The sequence below is a fragment of the Nilaparvata lugens genome, chromosome 1, assembly GCF_014356525.2.
Source record: "Nilaparvata lugens isolate BPH chromosome 1, ASM1435652v1, whole genome shotgun sequence".
Taxonomy (NCBI): Eukaryota; Metazoa; Arthropoda; class Insecta; order Hemiptera; family Delphacidae; genus Nilaparvata; species Nilaparvata lugens.
This window is the reverse complement of record NC_052504.1, coordinates 77,392,674-77,401,590: the sequence shown is the minus strand read 5'-3', so window position 1 is coordinate 77,401,590 and position 8,917 is coordinate 77,392,674. Positions and strand designations below refer to the sequence as shown.

The following is an 8,917-nucleotide window of genomic DNA, read 5'->3' as shown; positions in this document are numbered from 1 at the left end:
GTGAAAGAAGAGTAAACATTCAAGGATGAAACACTTGGTTCTAAACACTCAGTTGGAGAATGCTTATAACTGGTTGAAGGCGTATGGCAACCTCTTGCTTTCTTTTCAAAAAAAAATTATCTTTGAAAGAAAGTTGCTGGCCAGTATACTATGACAACCTCTTGCTTTCTTTTCAAAAAAGTTATCTTTGAAAGAAAGTTGCTGGCCAGTATACTATCGCCAGCTACTTGCTTTTTATGAAGCGGTACAGCATTTTCGCCACCTCTTAGAAGGACATCCCTTCACTATCTTCACAGACCACAAGCCTCTAGTCTCTAGTCCCAACCAATCAACAATCAACCAATCAACATCTACCAATTCAACTCAACCAATTATCATTTGACACTGAGTTCTCCAGCATACATTCTTTAAGACGACTCACCTCAGCATTCCCACCCTGTTCCACAAAGAAAGTGAGCTTCAAAATTTTGGATGGCCAAATTGTCTGCCGGGGGGGGGGGTTAATGTGCGGTGAATCATATGATTGCCACCTGTGATGTTCTCAACCGGCATAGTTTGTTTATCGCTTGTAACATTTTATTTCAATATTTATCCAGAGTTCAATTTTGTCATTCCAACATAAAAATTATTTCATCATTCATCTAGTTCCATTCAATCAATTTCAACATAGGAAAGCAACAAATTAAATTCCTATAAAAGCATATTAGCTGTGAGACTTTCCTTGAATGGTGGATTTTAGAGTGAAAAATAAAAATCCTCTCCTCCAAAAAACACTTCGAGTTTACAAAAATGTGTTTTTAATTTTTTCTTAATAACGACTGGTGCTACAGCTGGAATTATTATGTCTAAATAAGGCTATGAACAGCAATGAAAACAACGCAGTTGTGACCAGCCTAACACTCACTAATTTCCCACAACTTGTCCCAACGTGGGTTGGTTTACCCTACATTATAACAGACATAGACGAGACCTGATATTGATAAAGCAATTTATGTTTATATGTTTATTGTACAGTAACTATATAAACCATGGTTATATGGTTAATATAAACATATTATATTGGTTATATTATGTTAATATAATATAACGACACTATATAAACCATTGTTATATAGTTAGTACTGTAGTTTATCCTATAACATTAGTGACCCCTGGGTTGGAGAACTCGCCCAAGAACTGTTATATTGTAATCTTTGAAACCTGCAACTTTTAATTAAACAGTTGATGAAAATTATAAAAAAAGCTAAATATTTATCTTACCAGAATAATTTGACAGTAGGTTTTATTGGGGATCCTATTTGAAATGAAAAATTACTCTTCAATATTACTCTGTCGCTTCAAAATCTTTGACCCTCATATGAATCCAAATTCATTTTTTTCAAATGAGAAGGTGGTCAAGTGATGCATTATATCGTTTCAGAGTTTCAAAAGAAAATAAATAAGGTGGTCAAGTGATGCATTATATCGTTTCAGAGTTTCAAGAGAAAATAAATACACTTCAATGTTTCTTTCCATTACAAACTACTTGTTGATAATCACTTTCAAAATATTTAAATTACCACGAAAATAAATGGCGAAACCGCACATTGATATATCAATACATATGAACACATATAGCATGTATGTATATGACATACTAACATATAAACTGAAATTGCTTGTTTAATAATATATGAATCTAAATATAAACTATAAATATATTATAATTTTTTTCATTATAAAATAGAATTATAGTACGGTACCCTTTTTTGAAATTAATAAAATAATAGAATTTTAGTGATCCACACCATCATCAGGTTTTTAAAAAATAAATAAAATGAATTTTTTTATAATTCATTCAAATTATAAAAAAGATTTTTTAAACCTGAAGATGTCGTCGATGCAATGGTAAACTTGCGAAACTAACAATTTTGCAAAAATGAGTTTTTTGGTCAAATCATCTGCTTCAAGTATCTAATTTACCATGGCAAACTCGTGAATCTGTATCTTTTCCAATTACTGTACAATTTGCAAAGTAAACTAGCGAAACTAATGCTTTCTTGATTTCTTTACTCCAGTAAAGTTGCGAATGATAAGTTTCGTTAGTTTACTGCAGTCACTTTCTCACCAAGTTACTGTAGTATACTCGCGAAAGCGCACATTCGCTAGTCCACTGTGGTGCAAAATGGAATAAAATACTTATTTGTAAATTTGAATTGCATGATAATATTGAAAATATTCGTTTTAATGGCCTATAACTTACACTTGAATCAATCCTAATCTTAAAAACATTTCTATGAATGATAAATTTGAATTAATTTCATTCTTCAACACTGTGCCAATTGCCATGTGGGAGTCCACGTGGATTACACGGGATTACGTTTATCCATTTTCGAGGTTAGAAGCAATGAGTATATCCTATTATATTAAGCGAGCAATTTCTGTATTTATATATCTGGTTATTTTATGTTTTACGGATCTCGAAAACGGCTCTAACGATTTTCACGAAATTTGGAACATAGTAGGTTTATGATAATAAGATTCGATTGCACTAGGTCTCATTCTTTGGAAAACTCGCTGAAAGACATTAAAAGGATAATTCATCCTTGGAGAACAGATGATAATTTCGTCGTCTCTCGATAACACATAATGCGTGTGCCTGTGTGGGAAAGAGACAGAATTATTTCCAGCTGTGTAATCATAATCAGCGAGAAATTTTATCTAGCTAGACAATTTAATCGATTTGATCAAAATAATCAGATTTGTTGACATGACGTCATGATAATCCTCCGAAACTGGAGTATATCATAATTTTCAAAGTTTATCATTATTTGACAATTTCAAGTGATAAATGAGTGTTATTTTGTTATTCAATTTGGTTTGTATATAGGTAATATAAATTATAATTTTCTTGTTTTCAAATGTTTGAACAGAAAATTGAACCTGAATTCAAGTGTATGGAACATAACCTACTTTCTGGACTATTTATAGTGTATAAATCAAAATTCGGGAAAGAAACAGTTTTGGGCTGTGCCTGTTAGGTTAGCACTTCCCCAATCATTTTAAAGAATTGTGTTCGGTTTATCAGAAGTCAATAAATAAATAACGAGCGAAGCTCGGTGCCCCGATATTTATTTGATTATCTAATTTTCAATTTGAATAATTATTTTTACAAAGCATCAAATTGAGTTATTCATTTCATTTTTTATTCAACTTTGAGGGGAAATGGGGAGTCGTGCGGAGCAAATTGTAAACATGGTTCTGAATGATAAAAGAAAAGACTTTGAAAAAGGTAAGCATCATAATATTTTTATTTCTAACAGTATTATTATAATGATATTTCACTAACTTTTGATTGATTCATCCATTATGGTATTCCCGTTCAGACTGTTTTGAAATGGTAACAAGTTATTCAGTATCAAAATTTGGGATTCGAATAGTTTTGGGCCATGCCTGTTATTCTTTCCCAAACATATTTATATGATTTGTAATTTTATCCACAAATGAATGAATTTATGTATTCCTGCACGTAGCTAACGTATGGATTATTCCTTTATAGATTCTTGCATGTCACATTAATAAATCTCTGCCACAGATTTAGAAATCAAGTCTCGATGGTTTGGAGAGCATATTATTGGAGTGATTCTTTTACTCTGCTGCTTCTAATATGTTCACTACCTTTGTTTGATTTTAGACCATAGACATGAAAAGCTATGTCCACCTGTATCACTCCATCTTTATTGAGAATTTTCATAACTCTTCTCATCACAAAGTTTCCATAATCTTGCAGCGTATTGAAGTTTTGAAAAGTGAAGTAGGAGTTGAATTCAGGAGAGCCATGTCATCATTATGCGAATTTGTCAACGATATTTAGGGATTTAGTCAAATCCACAACTAGTTTCACTTACAATTTCATGGGCCAAGTGAGATTAAGAGTTTTTTTTCAAATATCCATCAGATGTTGACAGAGATTGCGGTTATTGTAGAAATGCATGCTGCACTAAAACTTCAATGCTGAATTATCTTTAAACAGCTACCTAGTAAAAATACAGAGATCAGATCTTTTTGTTCTAGAATTAACTAAGACTAGGATTTTTGTTTGATTGCATCGTGGAGAATGAAAGAACTCTGTTTCTTTTTATAGGTGAGAATACACTTTTACAATTTGCCACAACTATGTTCAGATAAAAATCGTTGGAGACCGAATAACTATTTCTTTCTATACGTTCAAAAGAGAATCACACACTTCTTCACTTGCTTCCAGACCATTGATAACATTATGCAGATTCTGTTGTCCATCAGAGTCTTGAAGAAAAATGTTATGTTCTCTTGAGAAGATTATGCTTCTGGAAATCATTCTCATCTCTCATTATTCTTGTTTTACTTCATTAGATGACTTTCTTCACAATCTCCAGTGATATCCATAATGATGTCAACATACTTGAACAGAATATCTTTGATGGAAGATTTATTTATATAGTAGCAGCCATTTTAGGAAAGCCTTTGAAGAACTAGCTATTCCAATCACTCAGTTTTGGATGATCGAATGAGGGTTTGCTCCAAAGCATGATCGGTTGTCACATTTATTAAATTTTCAAGGTTTCATTTGACAGAGAGTCAATGTATTGACTGTATAGATTAATGTTTCCTTATTGGAAATTATTTTCTACTTCTAAGGGTATTTTTTATATTTTCTAGATATAACACAGACTTTATAACATAGTTTGTGTGATTGAATGAAAAAAGTATGGGATCTTTTCTCGTACAGTTTCTATGTGCAATACCAGAGTCCTTCCTTATGAGCATGAATACAATTTAAGATAATTTAAACTATGTTACAATAATCAGTCATAAATTTCAAGTAGTCATTGATTTTGATTCTAAAAAACTCCACAAATAGCTCCTGACTTCTTTCAAATATACTTTGACAATCTCTCATATTTGAACCGTTCATGAGTCCTTGTAGTTGTTTCATTGAATTGATTGCTTGCTCTCACACCTTAATTATACTGATCTCCCCTCAATAGATTTCCAACAGTATTCTCTCCAAATATTTCAAATTCAACAAAGATATCTCTCATTCCACTTTCATTCAAGTACCACCCCAAGACAATCAGTCAAACTCAGCCAGATGAAAAGTATCTATTCGTAGATATAAGTTACAGAAATCAGTTGATAAAGCTGCGTTTACACCAAAGTTATTAACAAAATGTTAATAACTTAATCTTTATAGATTCTATTAGATTGAACGGAACTTGGCAAACACATATGTCCATCATATGTATGATAAGTTATGTTCAATCTAATAGAATCTATAAAGATTAAGTTATATTAACATCTCCTTAATAACTTTGGTGTAAACGCAGCTTTAGAGTTGTATTTCCTTTGTAATCAAATATTTAGTCATATCACATGGGAGTAATTGGCATTATTTGTGCTTCAACTGTAAATTTATATTAAGAAAATATTTTACTCCTGTTACACGGTGCTCTATATGGGGTAGCCTATATTATTTGTTTAACTTACTCCATTACTTGACTTTCGCAATTCCAAAGTGATCATTGAACTAAATCGAATAATTATTCTCTCTTAATGGAATATCAGTTTTTTATCGACTGAGAAACACATTAGGATTCCTAACAGGATGGTTTATCATTACAATGTAATCATAAATAATGATAATGAGATGAAGTTTGTAATTTTGACCATAATTAGTATATTATGATGAGAATTATCAATTATTAAGGCTTGAGAGTTGAAAAATCGTGTTCAGCGACCGAAAATACATAAGATAGCGTTCCTGAAATACATAATTTGAATGCATAGACTAGTAGGAGCGATGCGATAGACAGGCCATTACGCGCATTAATCATGGGGGAGGACCGCGCCGCAGCGTAACAGTGCTACTTATCCCCCTCCCACCGCCGCATCTATGATCGTAACCCCCAAACTATATATATCATTGGATTCAGCAAGAAACGGCCTACAACGTTTATTGGGAGCCTTTTCCTCTAAGTCGGCTAATTACTTGAATATTCGAGAAATAACAAAAAGTCCATAATAAAAAAATACATTTTTCGAGATATTTTATTTTTTTACGGAAAAACTATGCGGTTTATCGCAAAAATGTATAGGACCACATTGAAAGCCAGTTATGTGTACATAATATTGAGAAAAATTAAAAGCTGTACTATGAATAGTAACTGCAGGACAGGCGATTTTATAAACGCGCGTTTTTTACAACTTACCCCCCTCCCCCCAAGCTGTCGACCACCCTGGGACGTGACGACATCGAGTTTCATATACACTAAAGACCCCCTAACAATAATCCGAAGTCAAATTCTCCCCCTATACAAGTCCACACCGACTATATAGGCTCTCGGCAAAAAATTGACAATATTTGTTGCTTTACCTTCATTTGGGAACAGTAAGTTGTGTTTTACAAACAAATTGACAACTTTTTGAAAGAAAACTATTTCTAAACATTTTGCTGACAACTTTAGTGTAAACGCAGCTTAATAGCCTACTTTATGCATTGAATTCTCAGAGAAAAATTTTCAATTTTTGCTAATTATAAAGTTACAAAAATCGTAACGCAGTTAATGAACAATTTGATCTTTTTGGAATTTGTATCTTATCTTAATAATTATTCAACTAAAGCTATTTCAAATCATTAATAGGAAGTTGAAATGAAAACTATGTTGTCAGTTTAAAATGTATTTGATTATAATATACGGTACCATTATTAAAATGTGAAAATAGTTCCGCATGTTGTCAAATATTACATGTGGAACTGACACATCTTTTCACTTTTTTATTTCACCTTATAGGCTAATATGGAAAAATTCCACAACATTTTGGTTCTAGTTTAAATTTTGTAAGATATTGACATCTCAATAATTCTTAAGATATGAGTACCTATTGAAAATGCATTAGAACAAACGAGCCTGTGAAAATCAGAGTGGTGTAAGTCATATCAACCTTCTTCTGAGAAATTAAAGGTTTTAGTAGAAGCTATTCACTCAATTCCCAAGTGAGAAGGTGATGAATTTAATGTTTTCAGGGCCACAGGCATGTATTGTTCTCACTAATGACTATATTGATTTGACCAAAAAAATGATCAATTTAACATTTTTGTAGGTGTGTTAATCACATGCACCACTCTGAACACTATGATGAATATGACTCACTCTCTCTCTCTCTCTCTGGACAGTTCCTTGAACCATATGACTTACACCACTCTTCTAGTAATAGATTAATAGTTCTAGAACCCATAACTGGACTTGACTCGAAAATAAAAAAAAATTGACTTCCACCACTCTGACTTTCACAGGCTCATTAATGCAAAGAGAACTTCAGTATCAGTTGATCATCATAAAAATATTAACAAAATTACACTTTACATAATAACATTACAAACTCAAATGCAATAATCTGCAGAAGGATGTCTTCTGCCTACACCTTTTTATATCAACAGGGAGTCTATTGAAAAATTTCGTGCTAGGAAAGTGAAGATTTTTTTTGTAGGTTGGGCTTACGAACTTGCATATTTTGTTGATTCCTACCAACCCTGCGCATATAAATCAACTGAATTTCGCCACTTCTATCAAAAAATATCTTTAGGGTTTTATAAATATATAAGTTCCTGATTGACAGTATTTTGAGCTCTTTGAAAATTGGTGCAAAGTATCATATCAAGTTTTGTAAGACATTATTCTTATAAATGATTTTTTTACAATATTAATGAATGACTTAATTAATTGGGATTTTTCCATCCTTTTGTATTTTTCAAAAGAGTTGAGTAATTTTAAAATAGTTTCAATGTGTGGGAAGGGCTGAGTCTGGATATAATGTAATATTCCAATATGTATTTCAATATATAAATATCATCAATAAACTAGTAAATTTTAATTGAAATATTATCTATTACTTTCACAGACAGTAGATAAGCAGTTCACCAGCTTCAGATTCATCAGTTGATTAATTAATTAGAACAGCATGTTCCAATCCAAGTGACAACTTTGCTCCATGATGATTATTTGAATTTCAATAAAATGAACTACAAAATTAAATCAGTGAAAGGAAGCAGCATCAAATTCCGAGATATTGTGTGGTAGAAGGGAAGAGCCAGACGTTGTGTATACGAAAACTGAATATGAAGAGAACTTCAGTAAAAATTTTCTACGAAAAAAAAGAGGCCGCCCTTCTACTGAAGAGCTCATGAGAATGTACCCATCAAAGCTGAAAGTTTCTGCAGCGAAAATTAATGATCTACAAATGCTATGTAAAAATCTTGTTATTTCTAAAGCATACCACGCTTACTATAATAATTTGCCAAACTCCAATTCAGTTCGAGATGCCCTCCCCTCCCCGAACCTGATTTTGAAGAGTCAGAAAGTGAAAATTGATATTCAGACCTATAAACAAACGAAATTTCTTCTTTTCTCTATTGTAATTATAACATTACGTTCTAAACCATTGTATAAGTTGATTAAATAATGATTGAAACCAACAAGAAAATGATTTGTTTTATCACTTCCTTATCACATTCGCAAAAATGTTTTGTTGTTTTACGAAAATCTGACCATGGTAAAGAGACGAATCTGCTTCTTAACTAAAAAATCTGGTGTGGAACACTCACACAACTTTCCTTGCTCATATTTGAAACTATGATTAGACTTCTGTATATGTGTATATATAATTGTTTTCAGAGTACTTTTTCTTTGTGTGAATTGTGAAATTCGATGATTTTTTTAGTCGTCATTTTTTTAAAGCCGTTAGAACAGCTGTTCTACAGATGAAATATCTCGACTATGTGTTCTTTTTATGAACTGCGTTACCTACCTACCTCATGCACGAGAAGGAGGTTACTAAGTCAATTTCCCAAGGATGGGGTGGACCCCCCATTGGTTTCCCAGGAAGGAGACTTATGCCAGTT

The 8,917-nt window shown here is 32.3% G+C and overlaps 1 long non-coding RNA gene across 1 annotated transcript; it reads left to right on the top strand.

The window, feature by feature from the left end:
• Positions 1-2,070: 2,070 nt before the first annotated feature.
• LOC120355449 lies at positions 2,071-8,449 on the top strand. The gene is made up of 3 exons (XR_005573520.1): positions 2,071-2,376; positions 3,200-3,271; positions 7,918-8,449. It is a non-coding gene; the product is annotated as an uncharacterized LOC120355449 (long non-coding RNA).
• The last annotated feature ends 468 nt before the right edge of the window (positions 8,450-8,917 follow it).